Source organism: Peromyscus eremicus, chromosome 9 (genome assembly GCF_949786415.1).
Source record: "Peromyscus eremicus chromosome 9, PerEre_H2_v1, whole genome shotgun sequence".
NCBI lineage: Eukaryota > Metazoa > Chordata > Mammalia > Rodentia > Cricetidae > Peromyscus > Peromyscus eremicus.
Window position 1 is genome coordinate 34,251,126 of NC_081425.1, and position 19,166 is coordinate 34,270,291.

General features: G+C 34.7%; 1 long non-coding RNA gene across 1 annotated transcript in view; it reads right to left on the reverse strand.

Annotated features, from left to right (window-relative positions):
- Positions 1-1,189: 1,189 nt before the first annotated feature.
- The window catches only part of LOC131919190 (uncharacterized), a 35,544-nt gene continuing 17,567 nt past the window's right edge, over positions 1,190-19,166 (reverse strand). The window contains exon 2 of the long non-coding RNA XR_009381187.1: positions 1,190-1,317. This is a non-coding gene — a long non-coding RNA (uncharacterized LOC131919190). The remainder of the gene's footprint in view (positions 1,318-19,166) is intronic.

Below are 19,166 nucleotides of genomic sequence, written 5' to 3' on the forward strand. Positions count from 1 at the left end.
TTTAGGAGGTGTGGACTTGGAGGAGGTGTATCACCAGGGGAGGCTCTGAGTTTTCAGATGATTTGTGCCATTTTTAATATGCTCTCTGCTTCTTAGTTTTGGATCAAAATGTGAGCACTCAGCAGTCTTTGTTCCACCATCAAGAACTATGACCCTCTGAAACTGTAAGCACCATTATATGCTTTTTTGTTATTAAGTTGCCTTGGTAACGCTGTTGTGTCATAGCAATAGAAAAGTAACTATTACAGTTTAACACCAAAAGTAGGCACATCTGCCTTCCATCTATAATGTATATTGTACTAAGTGGGATTTATTATTTGAGATACAGGTGATGACAAGTTTGTGCTATTTCTTCCTACTTTGCTGCCTGTTGTGAACTTTTCAGGCACTGAAGTAAAAGTCTGCCACCATCAACCATAATTTAAAGGCTGGTCTGAGAGACAGAACAAGGAATTCTGGTAGTTAATTACTGTCTTGAATTATGCATGTCACAACAATTCTGCCATCTACTAAAACTTATGCATAAGAAGAAAGAAAATGACTGTGTGTGCCATAAAATTTATTAGTTTTCTCCTTATTGACCTACTTGAAGTGGAACCAATTCAGAAAAAAATATAACCAAATACTGTTTCTCCTTTACTATACAATAGTTAAGGAAAGTAAACCTTTGAAATAAAATCTATGTTATCAGTGAAATAAAGCCTATATGTTGTTTAACTGGTCACAGAGGAAAGCCAACAAAGGCACAAGAAGTGGGGAAAGCAGTAGGCGTCAGGCAAAAGCACACACGGACAACTTAAAATCAAATTCTGCTATCTATTTAAAGAAAAAATAGGGAAGAATACTATTCAAATAATTGACTCTGTGCCTAATAATATGTTCCAAAAATGTGTGGAAGAGCCTAGTTTTTCTCTAAACATATTTACAGACTGACTCTGAAAGACAGAATTCATCTTATATCTTTTACTTTCTTCTTTAAAGGTAATATCTGCTTTAAGAAATTTGGGTTGATACTCCAATTAACAGCACCAAACCCATTATGGATCAAACTCAGCCACAGTGCTCCAAAACTGATGATTCTTCCTCTGTTCCCCCAGTAGAATTTGTACTGTCCTTGGAATGCTTTGGAAGTGCTCTGGCAAATAAAAATCAACGTAAATTTATTTCATTTAAGAAACACCGTACTGAATAATTAAATTTGACCTTTATTGGTGTAGTATCTGAGTTAGAGTTCCAAAATTGACAGTAACACAGATGTTGGTGTCATGAATCCTGTTCAGGCCTTGACTTCTATTTACCTTCTTGCTTGATAAATCTCTGTTAAAAAATAATGAAAATAATAATCATGAGAAAACGAGCTTCCCTGCTAGGCTCCTAAAAGTCTGAGTAAAAATGTAATTCCTACATTCCTAAGCAGCAAGTCAAATTAATAGCCTCCAAACAAATGTAACCAACCAAGCAGGAAAATTAACTTTCAACCATAATAACAATAAAAAAAAATCACTCAATCGATTCCCTGTTTATACAACTAAACACAATTATCTAAACTCATTAATAAATTAAGGGAGTCATTTTTTAAATTTAAAGCAGTAAAGGTAATGTTTTCACATGTATACTTTCAAAACACACTTTGTGGTAAAGTTACAGCACTTTTAAAGGAAGACATTTACCACTAAAACTTCATGTTTGGTATTTATCTACAGTTAACTAAATTTATATAGAGATTCACAGAAGAAAATTATGTCACAGATTTTTACCTTCATATATAAGAATATTATTGAATTATTAAGCCAATGTTTATACTTCACCATACTTGAAAAAAATATTCATGCTAGAAACTAAGCATAAAATTCATTATATTTTGACTTTATCCATCAGCTTTGCTAATTTCTGGATTAGAACTCACTTATTAACAGAAAATAATTAGTTGTCTATTTAAGACGATTAGAATTCATAAAATATTAAATTACTCCATATTATAAGGTTTTTTTTTTTTTTTTTTTTTTTTTTTGGTTTTTCGAGACAGGGTTTCTCTGTGTAGCTTTGCGCCTTTCCTGGGACTCACTTGGTAGTCCAGGCTGGCCTCGAACTCACAGAGATCCGCCTGGCTCTGCCTCCCGAGTGCTGGGATTAAAGGCGTGCGCCACCACCGCCCGGCCTAAGGTTTTTTTTCCTAGAGACTAGGAATAATAGATTGAAAAAGCTGTTATTTCATCTGTATTATTAAACAATACATATTTTACCCAAATCAAATCACTGTTCTTTTAATTGAATAATAATGTCTCAATGAAAATAAATGTCACACAATTTTCTATTATTATTTTATACTGTCATTGTTTATTATGCATCCTCTTTTTTGCATGAAAGCCAGTATCTGTATGTCAATCACAGATCAATTCATATAACTATCACAATAAAGGCTAGAAGGATGGCTTAGCATTTAAGACCATGTTCTGTTCTAATAGAAGTTGGGTTCCCAGCATCGTTGTAAGGCCACTCACAACAACCTGGCTTCACCCCAGGTGAGAAGACTTACTCTCTCTTCCACCTGTGGGTACTGTAATCATGTGCACAAACACACATACATATAGGTATACATGTACTTATGGTTAAAACTAAAGAAAAGAAAAGTATAGTAAAGTAGTGGACTGTACAGAACTTATCTTAACTGGCATTAATATATTTTATATAAAATATTGTTTCAATAAGGAATACAAACCTGTGTTTTCGCTTCATTCCTGTTGATCACAGTATGGTTAGAAAAGCAGTTCAATGAAATCAAACATTTTATTGAATTGACATTTTCTTCAATAGTTAGTTAAATAATGGGGCTGAATTTATATAGACACTCTCATAATGTAGTTAAAATAATATATTATTTCTCTATATGTGATTAAGGAATACTGATTAGTTATTAAATTAGTTAACAATAGATCTAGTTGTACACATCAGTCTCAAGATGAGTAAAGCAAGCAGGGTGGACAAATGGATCTCCCTAGAAAGGGGAATAGAATAGATTTTTGCAGGTAGACTGGGGATAGGTGGAGATTGGAACAGGAGAGATTCGATGTTAGGGGAAGGGAGGGAGGGAGAGAGTGGGGCCTGAGACAGCTGGAACTGAGGGGGTCACTTGGAGGGGCAGCATGGGAACCTAGTGCAATGGAAACTTTATGAAAGCTAAGAGAGTGATGAGTTCATATATATCACTTGTAATCTAAGAAACAGAAGCTTGCATGAAGATCATAGGACAGAGCTACTAACAGATTAAGCCTTGGAGGTCAGGCAGTGGTGGCACATGCCTTTAATCCTAGCACTGAGGGGGCAGAGGTTGAGATCTGTCTGAATCTCTGTGAGTTCAAGGCCACTCTGGGCTACAGATTAATCCAGTCTAAAAGAAACAGCCAGGCAGTGGTGGCACACACCTTTAACTCCAGCACTTGGGATCACACAGCTTTAATCTAAGCACTAGGAAGGTTAAGATAGGAAGTGATATGACTGGGTAGAGAAAGGAATATAAGGAGGAAGGAGACAGGAACTAAGGTCTTCTCAGGCTTTTGCAGGCTGAGGAGTTGGTGAGTTAAGAGGTGGCTTGCTCTGTTTCTGTGATCTTTCAACTTTCACCTTGATATCTGACTCCTGGTTTTTATTAAGACTAATTAGGATTTATGCAACAGAGTGACCCTAGTGAGGACTCCTAGTAATGGAGGAAACTGAACTGAACTGACTATTTTTTTGTAGTCAGGCAAGGCTTGATGAGGTGGTCCCATGAGGATCCATAAACAACCCAGGCTGTTTTTAGAACATAATGTTTCTCCCTGAAAACTGACAGTACAGCCCCATTTCGGAGCACACCATACACACAGATCACTGAATGTAAAGAGGTCAAGCTGGTGCCTGCATGGATCCATCACCCTAAGTACATTCTAGTCTCTTTGGTGTGGGAATGTATTCTGCAGGCTACAGAAAAAGAAACCTGGGCACCATCCCTACCCCAAAACCTTCAACATACAATTTGCCCTGCCTGCAAGATGAGCTGGGGCAATGGTTGAATAGAAATTATGAGAGTGGCAACCAAGGCCTGGCTTACCTGGAGTCCCAAGCCATGAAAAGGAGCCTATGCTAGACACTGGATGAAAGGTGAGCAACCAGACATTGGGTAATTGAGAGACCTAGGGGAGAACCAAACACCACTGGAAAAAGAAAAAAGATGATGATAGACATCAAGAATGAGCATAAAGGTGTAAGGGTTCACTAATATTCCTTCACATCACACAACTGATAGTTTTCTATTCAAATCAATGAAAAGATTCCTAATGATATTCATCTATATTCATATAACAGTGCCTTGTTCAGTCATCATCAGGGAGGCTTCCTCTAGAAGCAGATGGGAGTAGATGAGAGAACCGAAGCCAGACATTATGCAGAGGGATAGTATAAATTGATTGGAGGTTTCCATCCTGGTGGCTGGAGAATGGGTTCCTGTTTCCTCTGGGTTGCTCTTTGTTGCTGTGGTGAGAAAACACTTTAGGAATGAATGAAAATTCCTGGAAAGAAGCGCATCTTGCATGGAATTCCAACAACACTGATTAAGTGATGAGAAATTCAGTGAGTGTGGAGCAGTTGTAATGTTGACCCTATTATAATTTATACCTTTTGTGGTCTACGATTGAGATTTCTCTGCTTAAATGTAATGTGCCTGGTGAATGAGTCTACCAATGCGTTGGAAATAAACAAACAAACCTTGATTTATGACTTTGTTTTTTAAACTGTTACCATTAGGAACAAAGAATTTAAGATTTCCTGGAATCTATATTCCTATGGTTGGTTCCAAAATAAACTATCTCATCTTATTATGAGGGTTGTCACTTTACATCGGAAACACACTGCTGTAGCATGAATCTTAAAAGGTCTTATTAATAAAAACACCTGGAGCAAGGTACTGGGGTCAACGCTGGAAGATCAAAGAAGCAGAACAAGCCACAGCCACCTCACCTTGCCAATTCCTCAGCTGATCCTGTTTCTTCATACTGGAAGCCTCTGTGTCCTCATCTAAATGAATCTCAGCTGAACTGCTGTTCAAAAGCCTAAAAGCTTAAATAGGCTCTAGTTCCTGGTTTTCATGCCTTATATACCTTTCTGCTTTCTGCCATTACTTCCTGGGATTAAAGGCATGAGTCACCATGCTGAGCTGTTTCCAGTGTGGCCTCAAACTAACAGAGATCCGAATGGATCTCTGCCTCCGAAGTGATAGGATTAAAGGTGTGAGTGCCACCATTTTCTGGCCTCTATGTCTGTATAGTGGCTGTTCTGTTCTCTGACTCCAGATAAATTTATTAGGGTGCACGATATATTGGGGAACACAATATCACCACACACTGCATGCAAGAGTTGGTGCTAAGTAGAAGAGGCAAATGTGGGTATTTCCATCTCCAAGGCCTTAAACTTCATTTCTCTACTAGATAAGTGAGTAATTAGCACAATAAGAACTATGGCTAGGAAATGGTTGTGGCATCAACTTACACAAGTGGATACAAGTCTGTGTTGTGAGAACTACTGGTTATGATGAAGAGGAAAACAGAAGGCAATTAAAGTGGAAACGGAACCCAGATTCTGAGAAGAGGAACAAGATGGTCTGTGTGTATTGGGAGCAGAGATCTGGATCACAAAAAAAAGTATTTGCAAGGAATTCAGCAAGATTCAGCCCCACCTTCATGCAAAATGGTTTGGATTAACAAGTTTACACCTTTAAGCTGTAAAATATTCTCAGAATTCTTGGAACTGCTTCCAAATTAGAACACAAAACATATTTTAGCAAATTAAAATTACTTTTATGTTATCAGAGTATAATACTATAAAACTGGAAAACAGCACCAACGTAAATGACATATTATGTACAAAACAAACAGGTTGATCAAAGTAGACATCATTCTTTTCCTATAAACACCACTCCCCACTTTCCACACCGACAGTTGATCAGGAAGCCATCTAAGAACATCTGCTGTATTATTAAATACTTGTAACTGAAGCCTATGTCACTGGTGCAAAAGAAGAGAGAATGATGTTTTTAGAGAATTACATTCTTCAAATTATAATCCTGCTGTTTTCCTGTAACTTTCCACCAGCATTTACTTGCTTCTTTTCCTTATTGCCTTATTATATGTAACCACTAATTTTATCCTGCTTCTGGCCGTGGCACAAGTATCCCCTGATGACATTTCCTCCAGGTTTCAGCAAGTTTTATCCTTAGTAATCATATATATATATGTGTGTGTGTGTGTTTATATATGTATATATGCTCCCATATTTGAACACCTAGTTCTTAGCTAGAGGCACTGGTTGGAGAGGTTTAGGAGACAAAGCCTTGCTATGGTACGTCACTGATGGCAGTTTTAAATTAAAATCCTGGCTTCATTTCTAGTTCATACTCTTTGTTTCATGCTTGCATTTGAAGATAAGAGTCCTCAGCTTCTGTTCCTTGTTTCGTACCTGCCACTTGCTGGCATGAAGAATTTTTACTCCTCTGGAGCCACGAGTCCAAAGGATCACTTTCTTGTATAAGTTTGCTTGGTTCATTGTGGTTTTTGTTTGTTTGTTTGTTTGTTTGTTTGTTTGTTTTTTGAGACAGGGTTTCTCTGTGTAGTTTTGGTGCCTGTCCTAGATCTCACTCTGTAGACCAAGCTGGCCTTTAACTCACGGAGATCCACATGGCTCTGGCTCCCAAGTGCTGGGATTAAAGGCATGCACCACTGCTGCCTGGCTTTGATCAGTGTGTTTTTTCAGAACAGAAAGGTAAGTGATATAGTACCACAAATACATAATGGACTGAGAGTAACACATTGCACAAAGGAAAATCCAGTATAGATACTTGTATGTGTGCTTAAACACATACATGTCCTTACTTTCCCAGTCAATCACAGCAATTTTAAAACCTTGTACACTATTGATATTTTAGACTATATAGTATTTAATATAAAAATATGATGTTATTTCTAAAACAAACTTACCCTATTTCCCCTTCCAGTTTTCAATAAGCTAAGATGTAAAACAATGTAATCATGAAGGCAGATATATCGACATTATTACAAATAGATAGGTTTAAAGATATTGTTTAAATATAAGGGACACTTTGTACAATTTGAAAAGTATATTTAATCACAGACAGCAATGCTTGGTTAAAACTTCCAACTTTAGAAAGGTGCCCAGGTGAGAATCACGCCATTCAAGAAGGAAATACTGATCAGAAAATATCTAAAAAAAAAAAAAAAAAAAAAAAAAAAGCACAACTGGGCTTACCATACCCAGTTACTTTGTTGGCTTTTCAATATAATGAACCGCTAGGTTTCTGCTGCCATGTTTGAGGCCAGTGCCTAAACATAGCCTCTTTGAAATATTCTTAGAAATTCTGGGAAGTAGGTATGCTTTGCTTTAACACCCTCATTAATGATTACAACTGCATTCCAGTTAACAGAATGCAGAGAACATGCAGGTATTCAAACATGGAAACATTTCCTTCTGTTGTTTCCTTTCATAAATATTCCAGTTTAAAAGAACACCTGGTATGCAGTCAGCTTTCTATACAATTTTTAAAGGTAAAGTATCAATTTTGAGATTAAATATCATCATTACGATGCATGTCTTTACCTATATCTTTCATGAGCCCTGAGTACACAAAACAAATTATCAAATTATCATGTAAACATAGAAATAAAGAAAAGCACGTCTACCAGTGTTTATCTCTGTTCTAATACATAATTATGAGAAGCTGCTAACACTGTCTCCTCCTATTAAACATGTACATAAGGTCGGAGTAAACATTGTCCAGATTTTACTCCATAAGAAAATCTGCAAGCTGCCATGCATAGAATTTCAAGGAAATATTTTTCTGTAAAACTAAAATAAAAATGCAACTTTGATATTAAATTAATATAGATATGTCACTAATTTTATTCATTGACATTGTGGTAAACCCCACTTGAATAGGAGTATCTCTCATTAAAAATTTACAAGTATGTTGTAATAGTAAATCTTTTTGAAAATTATAATTCAAATATCAAAGGAAATTAACTCAGAACCATTTTATATAAAATTGAGTTTTATTAAATAAAGTCCCAAACAATACTACCCAATTTCTTGATTAGTTTATAGCCAGTTGGAGGTTTCTTGAATCCTGAAAGGAACTGGCGTTATCAACTGGTACACCTGGCCTGGGTGCCACATTCCGTCTTGCATGCTTTGTCTTTTTTTTTTTTTTTTTTTTTTTTCCGAGACAGGGTTTCTCTGTGTAGCTTTGCGCCTTTTCCTGGAACTCACTTGGTAGCCCAGGCTGGCCTTGAACTAACAGAGATCTGCCTGGCTCTGCCTCCCGAGTGCTGGGATTAAAGGCGTGCGCCACCACCGCCCGGCGCTTTGTCTTTTATAACTAGTGTGTATAGTACTTTTGATTGGAATTTGCATTAGTTTGATTTGAAATTCCTTAGTTACCTCCAGGTTATACAGTTCAAAGCCTTAATATGGCATTATAACTTGTCGCTGTATGCAGAGAATTAAGATCCCCTGAGGTTTCAAAGGGAATTCAAACTTCAAATCCAATGATAATTATTTCAGGTATCACTATACTTCTAAATCTAGTATTTAACACATTTTAGAGACCATAGAATAAAATAAGTGCTACTAATTACAAGAGTAAGCCAGATGGTCTGAAAAATGCTTTCCAGAAATCAAGGCTTTTGTACTAAGATGAATTAGGGCATCTTGGAGCAAGATGCTAATTTTGGTATTTGACTGTGTTTATTTACTTTATATTTTTTCTGTACCTACTTGCTACAAGCTAATGTCTTAACACAACACACCTTCATAATATGATTCTGTGTGGCCAGTTTTAAATAAATCTCCTAGTTCTAAAATCAGAACATCTTAACAGTGTGTGTGTGTGTGTGTGTGTGTGTGTGTGTGTTGAAGTTTTTGAAATGACTATTTTTTTTATATAAAAACTCTATCCCTAAGTTTCTGTTGCTTTTTCTGATTCTGATTCTGATTTGACTGGCCCTTTCTTTCATATATGAAGTTCTTTGGATTGCATTTTTGCTATTTAGACAATCTTGTTTACCCTTTCCACAAGAAGTTACAATATAGTAATATATTCAAAATTATCATCATATAGATGACATAGTATAAATTCCAAGCTTTAGGATGGGAAATTCATTAGAGACTATCATTCTATACACCTCAGTTTCATATATCATATAAAAGGTATCTATGTACCCTCAGCACACATTCTTTGAATAAGACTACATAAGGGTGTTTGCCCTTCTTCAACTGTGAAAATACTTGTAGGGTATCACAAACATTCTCTAATAAAGAAAACTTAAACATCGATTTGCCGTTATAACATTGTATCGTCATCATCATCATCATCATCATCATCATCTTCATCCATGTAGTGCTAGCTTTTCAAGCACCAGGAATAAAAAGAGAAATGAGATATACATGCCTCCTTCAAGGTTAAAAAGTCATCAAAACAACACATTATATTTCAGGATTATATTCTGTTTATGAAACTCTACAAGGGATTGTAATTAACCTATAAAGTGAAATGTAAATTGAAGTGGGTGTTGGAGGTACCAGGAATATGAGGTATCTACAAAACAAAATGCAGGCACTGGCTATCATAATACCAATAAAAATCACATGTAAGCTGCAATGACAGGGACAGAAGGGATATCCGTGCACATTGCAAAACACCTTAGCATGGTCCTTTGTGTGACAAATGAGGAATCTTCTAGCTTATATCTAGGTTATTCCTTAATGTCTCATGTATTGAAACCTTAGACCCTGGATAGTATAGGGTTTGGGAATTGACTAGATCATGAAGGTTCTGAAGAAATTATTTGTTATATTGAGTCAATCCTTATTGAACACATTTGATGGAATTTGAAGTGATACTTGAAACAAGAGAAAATCAAATTGAAGAAACTAGGTCTTTTGAGGACATGGCATTTGGGACAGGATTTTGCCCTGTTTCTCTTCCTCATTTTCCTACTGTCTCAGGTGTACAAAGCACTACATTTTCTTCACCAGTGTGTTCTGGTGGAAGACAGGCCCAAATATAAAGGAATCAAGTACCAAAGAAAATGCTCTTGATATTAGAAGCTGAAATAAACATTGCATTCTTTGTTTTCTCAGTATTTTTTACAACCGCATGAAGTTGATGAACAAATTCATCCTAATATTAAAATCTAGATTTCCTGGAAAAGTTTTCCTAAAGTTATAATTCACTGTGTGCATTAGTTTAGCTCAGAATAGAATTTTTACAGAAATTTCTATTTTGAATGTCAGCTTTTCTAATAATGTGAAATAATTCAATATGAGAAATGTAACACTGCCAATATATGATTTCCATGATTTTCTTCACTCTATTAAGTTCATGTTTTCATAAATTATTTAAAACCTTAAATTCAATGCCTTTCCATTACCTTTCTACTTCTTTGTTTTCTATATATTGTTTTCTTAATGTTATAAGTGATGAACTGAGGAATGTTTATAAGATCTACTCACATATCTATAGGCAAGATGATTAAACAAGGCATTAATTTATGCATGGGGGAAGTCCCTTTAAGTAAATAATGGGAGGAAGAAAAAAGGTAGACTCCTCTCTCCTTACAATCACAAAATAATCTCATAATGGATTCAAGAGCAAAATTCTGTTTTTTTTTTAACTTTGAGAATAAAAATGTGGAAATTATTCATGATATTATAATAAATAAAATGTCAAAAGCACAAAATAACAAAGAGAAATAATATAGAAACATATAAAATTAAAAGTATTTCTAAGGATAGAAGACAACAAACTAAGTAGTCAGCCTAAAAAATGAAAAGAAATTTGTGCAAATTATACATATAACAAAGAACTGATTTTCATAAGTAGTATACTTTATATCAACACAAATAAATAATACTATTAAAATAGATAATCAATGTAGAAAGATATTTCTTAAAACAAGATAGACAAATGACCAAAAGCTAAATTAAAAATGTTCAATATGATTCATAATCAGGAAATACAAGTGACACCACAATGAAATGTCATTAATAAAGCTGTTACCGAAAAGTTAACTATAAAAGGTGCTGAAAAGTATCTTGAAAACTTCTACATTGTTGATTGTAAATTACTATAATTCTTGTGAAATAAAGTAAGATGTTTCCAAAAAAAAAAAAAAAAAGAAAAAGAATTCAAATTTCCCTTATGATCCAGGAATTCTACCACATAGCATACATGCAAAAGTCGTGGAATAAGAATGTTGAAGAGATGTCTACAATCATATTTATTGCAAAACTAGTCAAAAGCATACCAACTGATAAGTAGATTAAAATATATAGAATAGGACATGGAGATAGGGTTCCACAGTTAAGAGCTTTAGCTGCTCTTGTAAAGGATTCCATTTAAACCCTAGAACCCATGGTCAAGCAGTTCAAGGGGAATATGATACATCTGTTCTCAACAGGTGTTTCATCCACCCGTAATATACTCTTACACAGGCATGCACACATATACATAAGTAATAAAAATATTTTCATCAAGGACTATGCACTATATGAATCAGACTCAGTTATATATTTAGATTTCAAGTTTTCTAAGCATGTGGATATAAAAAAATTGGTTATGATGTGTAGCACGGATCTTAAATAGTCTTTTTAAATAAAAACAAACCCAGAGCCAGGTATTGGGGTGAACATTGAACGATCAGAGAAACAGAACCAGCCATAGCTCACCTCGCCAATTCCTCAGCTGATCTCGTTTCCTTGAACTGGAAGCCTCTGTGTCCTCATCCAAATGGATCTCAGCTAAACTGCTGCTAAAAATCTAAAAGCTTAACCAGGCTCTAGTTCCTGGTTTTTACGCCTTATATACCTTTCTGCTTCCTGCCATCACTACCTGGGATTAAAGGTGAGTGTCACCATGCCTGGCTATTTCCAGCATGGCTTTGGACTCACAGAGGTCTGCATGTATCTCTCCCTCCAGAATGTTAGGATTAAAGGTATGTGTGCCACCATTTTCTGGCCTCTATGTCTATCTAGTGGCTCTTTTGTTCTTTGACCCCAGATAAGTTTATTAGGGTGACAACATATTGGGGACACAATGTATTACCACAATGATGGGGAATATATAAAATTTTATGTCTGTCTTCTTTTTCTAATTGAACTCCCTGAACACTAGTTATGCCAGTGAGTGGAATGCCTGGCTTTAATTCATATCTTCTTTCATTTGATTTATAATTTCATTCCAACTCAGCATAAACTTTTAAATGGATTTAATGAAAAACATTAAGATGAAAGCATACACACAAATTTTCTTTGTTACATTTTGAATACTTCAGGTATATTTTACAACTAATCATTACAAAGATATGGAAAATTTTCATCATGTTTACATAAAATCCATCTATTTTATTTTATATCAATTTTTATATCTTCAACATTTTGACTATAGCCTATTAAAAACATCTCTTATTTTGTTAATGTTAGAAATCTGCCATGTTCAAGATTTTAACTGAAGAGCATAGGAGTTTCAATGCTTAACTGCTGCATGAGCTACAGATTTAAGATATTATATTAATAAAACCTTCTTCTATTTTTAGTGGACTGTCAGCTTTTATCAGCAATGTGTATTCAACTTTATCATATGACTTTCAGCATATTTTCCATTTTATACTTATGTGTTTTGGTTTATTAATAGTTTTCCATTGTCAAAATACTTTTGTACTGATAGGTAATATTTTATAATAATGGGTTCTTTTTCATTTTAATATACCATTGATATTTCTTCTCTAAATTAGCTGAAAATAAAGTATTTTTCCAATTGTTAAAAAATGTTCTGAAAATTTCTTATTCTTATATTTAAAAGAATATTTATAGTTTCCCCAAAATACAAGTTGAGCAGTTTCAGTCATACTAACAGATCCATTTCTGAGTGTATGCAAAAATCATCAGAATAATGACATTATTTTAGATTAGAAAGAAAACCTGCACCCAAACACAGTATACACAAATAAGGAGAGTCAATGGTTTTCATTCCTGAGACCATATATAAGAAAATAATTATTAGCAAATAATAATAAATAAGGTTCAGAGATCAGATAAAAGTAGGTACACATAATTTTAACTATTCTTAAAATGCCTCATTTAAGCATATACAATGATAGAATGCCACTTAACTGCATTTTACTTGTATATAGTAAAATATAAATACTCTGTGAAAAGAATGCTCATCAATACTTTTCCTTCCCATTACCATGAGCTAGAAAAAAATCTGGATTTACTAGAAAAGATCTGGTTTAGCCTCCCTTTATATTAATAAATATAAAGCAGAATATTCTCAAAAAAGAAAATTGGCAGCACTAAACAAATAATAATGTCAGATGTTAGCTACAAATCTAGGAAGAATATGATCTCTAATCTCTAAAATTGAGGAGATGCCTCCAGAGACTGGGGAGATGCTCCTGAGTAAAAGTACTGGCTGCTCAATCTTGAAGAATTGAATGCAATCCCTAGCACCCAGGTAAAAGGCAAGATGTGGGCATGTTTGTCCCTACTCTCAGGTCTTCTGTATGTATGGGTTGGAAGCAGTCAGTCTTTGAGGGGTGCTAGTCATTAGCCTAGCCAAAAACTGAGCTGCAGGTCAAGAGAAAGACCTGTATTAAGTAAGGAGAGCCACACTAGACACCACAATTCTATTTTGGTCTTTGCACATATTATATATAACCATATGAGCATGCAACACATACACACAAACAATGTTGTGTCTATAAAAATGTATCATTAATGCCTTCACTTATCTCAGCAAGGCAATTATAGATGGCAATTTATAGCACAGTGTTATGAGGGAGAAAACAAAGCAGAGTTTGAGTAATTATTTAGTAAATAAAAATAGTATTCTGGAAGGAATAAATGGATATAATTAGAGAGTACATTGTAGGAAATGTTGAGCTCTAAAAGTCTGCAGAGTGATGGAAAGTGCTGATCTCTGTTATTAAAAGGTGATTATTTAAAGGATGCAAGATGAGAAGGCAAGAGAAAGCTACTGGCCAAGAAATTCTCCTAGATCCTAGAAAGCTAAAAAAATTCAGGTTTCCTAAGACCCAATGTGCAAAATTATTACAGCTTGCAAAATATCCTGTAGAACACATTCAAGTCCCTGTACTTATGGGTTTCACATCTGTGGATTCAAAAATAGTGCATATTCACTGAATATGGACAAACATGATAGGATAAAAGGATAAATTGGTGAAGCTACTTTTAAAGAGCAACTTATTTAAAAGTTTTACATTATTATAGATTTTAGTCTATTGATATAAATTTAAAGTTAATTTGTTGTACTGTACGTATATTTCTACTCTTGTTTAAGTTATTATGTTTGTGCAGATCATTTAAATTTTAATGGACAATTTAAAAAGACAAATCAATAATTAGTCTTCTATGGTAGTCAAACTTATAGTCATATTAAATTTTCTAGAAATACATAGATATAATTCAATTGGGTATATAGAGATATAATTCAATTAGGCAGATAATCTTCAAACACTTGAAAGACCTACAGAATATTGCATTTAAAGTGTTTTAAAACTTAGATTTTCTGGACAATGAGACACATCTGCTGGCAGCACCAATTTACTTCAGAGAGAAAGATGGGTGTCGAAGACACTCCATATTGAGTTTATCTTCTTCTTGGCAAAAATAGCCATTTGGGCAAGAAACTGTTCTTGCTTGGACTACTTGACGAAATGTTGTACCAACTGGACATGCAGGACCCACAGGTGACCACTAAACTTTGCAAGACAAAATGGTCCTTCAGGTTTCTGCTTCATAGAAGAAACTGTCAGACATTCTATAGGACACACACACACACACACACACACACACACACACACACACACACACACAAAATGACTGAGAGACTAGACCCATGGGCTAAAGATGGATGCCCCAAACATTACAAAGGAACTTCCAATGACTGCCAAGGCAGACAGCTGTCTCTGTCATTCTAGATTTTTGGAAGTTGCTTACAATGCTCTTCTTGTTTAGTTAGGTAATATTATATCCTTCTAAAGTCTTTGATGTAGTTAAAGACTAGACAGTCATAATTATAATTTTCCTTGTTTGTGATAAAAGATAAATTAGATATAAAACTTTAGACTCATAAATATAGGATAGATAAAATATTTTCTTTAAATTTGCCAAATATAAATACTAGATATTATAACTAAAATTCTTGCTTGATAACTGTTTTGTTATATGTAATTTTACTATGTTAAAGTTAAACCTTTCCTTTTTGATTAGACAGAAAAGGGGGAGTGCTGTAAGATGTTCTGTATGCTGTGAATGCGTTGCTCTGATTGGTTGATAAATAAAAAGTGGATTGGCCAGTAGCCAGGCAGAAAGTATAGGAAGGATAAGCAGCACGGAAAATTCAGGGAAGAGGAAGGCTGAGAGAGGAGACACCAGTCCGCTATCCAGAAAGCAGCATGTAATGGCACACAGATAAAGTCACAGAAAATGTGGCAATTTATAGATAAACAGAAATGGGCTGAGTTTAAGTGTAGGAGCTAGTCAGTGGTAGGCCTGAGCTAATGGTTGAGTAGTTTCAATCAATATAATCTTCTGTGTGTTTACTTGGGTCAGAGTGGTTACAGGACCAGGGAGCACACAGTAATTTTATATGTGGCTGTGGGACCTTGATGCCCAGTGAACACAAGAAAACTTTCAGCTACACAAACATTATTCTTGTCATTAGTCACTAAACAATATTGTGAAAAAGCTGTTGGCATGACATTTGTAACATGTATGTCAGGAATTTTAAGTTACCCAGTTTTTATTTGAAATTTGTGGCAGAGGAGATATGTATGAACAGTATGCAAAATTAAACTCTTTTTAAAAAAAGGAACTAAAACCAATTTGGAAGAAAGCCCATGGTTTCTGACAAATTTGTGTCTTTAGACAGGTAAACATTGCCTTTCTGAATTTTTCTTGATCTTCCCTACGGAGTGAAAACTGTGCCTTTACTGAGACCATTTACCAGAATTGGTAATAATTAGAGACTTTGGGAGAAAACAGTAACATTCCCAATCAAGGCAGTAAGTAATACGTTTTCTTCCTGTTTTCAACTCCATGTTCAGTGCTCTGAAACAGATTTCAAACTCACTGTATGCTTATAAAACTGTTTGAGAATGTCACATTAGAGTCATACAGGCTATGATACTCCAGGAACATATATATATATATATATATATATATATATATATATATATATATATATATATATATATATATATACCGCACACATACTCACCAATAGTCACCATACTTTCTGTACCTGAGAACATTCATAAAATAGTAACAAGAGTTTATAAAGAATATTGCATCCTTGGTAATTTTTAATGAAGATGATTTTTCTGACAGTTTCACTTGTGATATTTAAGACCAAGGTGTTAACATCTGGATCGTGCCTTCTTATAGTGTTATTACAGGGCATCAGTAATCAGGTGTATAAGTTGAACTCAAATGTATGCTGATCAAGAATGTATGAGCCACTCCTCTGATAAAATAGTTATCATGATCTAAGCAAAATCAAGGTTCCCAATTCCCAAGTTATCAGGCTTTCATATAAGATTTTCAGTGAACAAAAATTTAGACTACAATAGAATGTAAGTAGGATTAAGTTTCAGACACTTAATAGACTCAAGTGTTTTCAAAGATGAAGATTACATGTTGAGAGATAAAAGCCTTTATGGATAGTTATAATATACATAAATATGGCATGTCTACCTTGGATATATATGTTAAATGGGAATAGATGAATGGCAGGGTGATCATGAACAAAATAGGTTAATGAGGTATTAAGTAGATGATGAATGGGTGAGGTAGGATTGTGTCTTATTTTCTATTTATTCTCCTTCCACTAAGAAGAGGGATAGAAATTATCCTACAATAAGTCCATTAACAACATACCTATCTAGAAACTAAACTGGAAAAGGTGACAAATAATGAATCTATGGAATTAAGATTGATGGTGCCAGTAATTGTCATCTTGCTCATTGACATAAGACCACTTGTTTGAGCAGTAAGCAGCTACCATATTGCTCATTAGGAATAATAAATACATGAAGCAGACTAACAGTGTATGTATGTGATTCTACCTCTAGGGGGCCTGAGTGAGATGGGTTGCAGGTTCCAGCCTTGGCTTTATTGTGAGTTCCAGAACAGCATGTGCTACATAGAGAGATGCTTTCTCAATAAAATGTAAATGTGAATTCCTTGTGTATCATTAACAATTTTCTTCCCTGTATTTTTTTCAGTTTGTGTTTCCTATATAGTCTTGAGTTTTATTGTTTTAAAAGTAATATCATCTAAACAAGCACACACACACACACACACACACATACACACACACACACACATACACAAACATACACACACACACACACACACACACACATCTTCATAGAAGTTTCCATATCTACTATTGATAGAAAAAATAAGGAAGGTACAAAACTTATATTATCCTGATATACAGTAGGACCAAGTCACCATTCTCATTTGTTTCCTGTGTGAGGTAGAGATGAAGTGGGCAGGAAACTTAAAGGTAGGTGGCTTATAAAATATCATTTGGAAAGAGTATTATAACACCCACATTATTTCATGCTCAATCTTGAATGTCAGCCAAAAGTTTGTGTTTTGAAAGACTTGTTCCAACTCTGTAGTATGAAGTGAGGTAATCTTCAGGACTTTCAGTTCAGTGAAATAACTTCATCAATGGAGCTGTGCTCCTAAAGGATATACTGGGACCCTGATAATTCCTCTTTCTTTTGGTTTGCTTACTGGATAAAATAAGGAGAGGGCCTTCATCTGTAGTGGCTCCCACTACAGATACCAACATGATGGAGTTAAATGAACAAAAACAGAAATCATGAGTCATATTAAATATTTATCTTAATTATTTGGTTAAGAAAATGAAATGTTCCCAACACAGAGCTAAACAAATAATAGAGAAGACTCAAGGTGTCATACTTGCATATTGTCATCCAATAACCTTGACAGGTAATTCTACTGTTTGGGAATAGTTTAAAAGTAGGCTGATGACTTGTAGACCGCATTCTGTTACTTTCCAATTTTTTTCTGGGTTTTACTCAGAGTTGTCCAGTGGACGCCCAGATTCCCAAGGAAATAATGGGAAAAGGCACCATTTTCATTTCAGGAGAAAGCCATCAAAATGTGGCATAGAATGTGTGAGGCCCATCTGACACAACAATAAAAAAAAAGTCATCTGCTGGAAGCAGAGAGAATAGATACAGGTTAGAAATTATCCCTCAACTGAAAGGGCAGCTAATAACTAGCTACCATGTCTGTTCTGCCCACTGGAAAAACACAATAGCATTTTATAGGCTTTCCACATGAAAGTATCAGCTTTTTCTAAGATCATCAAAAGTGTTACCATGTCATCATCATGCATGTCAGGATCTCATAACTCATAAACAGATGTAGAGTTTCTCATTATTATCAATCACAAATTAAAGTCTTTTGAACAAAAATATCAATTATGTCTATATATATGTTCACTACAGAAAGTGTAACAAAATAAAAAAATAAGAACAGGAGGAGTGAGGAGGGGAGTGAGAAAGAAAAAAGAGGAGAGGAAAAGTGAGAGATGAGGATGAAAGGGGAAAAGATTAATATAATAAATATTCCCATTCAAAAATAGGATTGCCATTTTTACTATGTTAATCTTACCTGTCCATGAGCATGAGAGATATTTCTATTTTCTGATATCTTTTTCACTTTCTTTCTTCAGAGGCTTAAAGTTCTTGTCATACAGGTCTTTCACTTGCTCAGTTAGAGTTACGCCAAGGTATTTTATATTATTTGTGGCTATTGTAAAGGGTAATGTTTCTCTGAATTATTTCTCAGCCTGTTTATCATTTGTATATAGAGGGCTACTGATTTTTTTGAGTTAATCTTGTATCCTGCCACATTACTGACAGTGTTTATCAGCTGTAGGAGTTCCCTGATAGACTTTTGGGGTCATTTATGTATACTATCATATAGTTTGGAAAGCTTGAGTTCTTCCTTTCCAATATTCCAATATTTATTCCCTTGATTTCTTTTTGTTGTCTTAT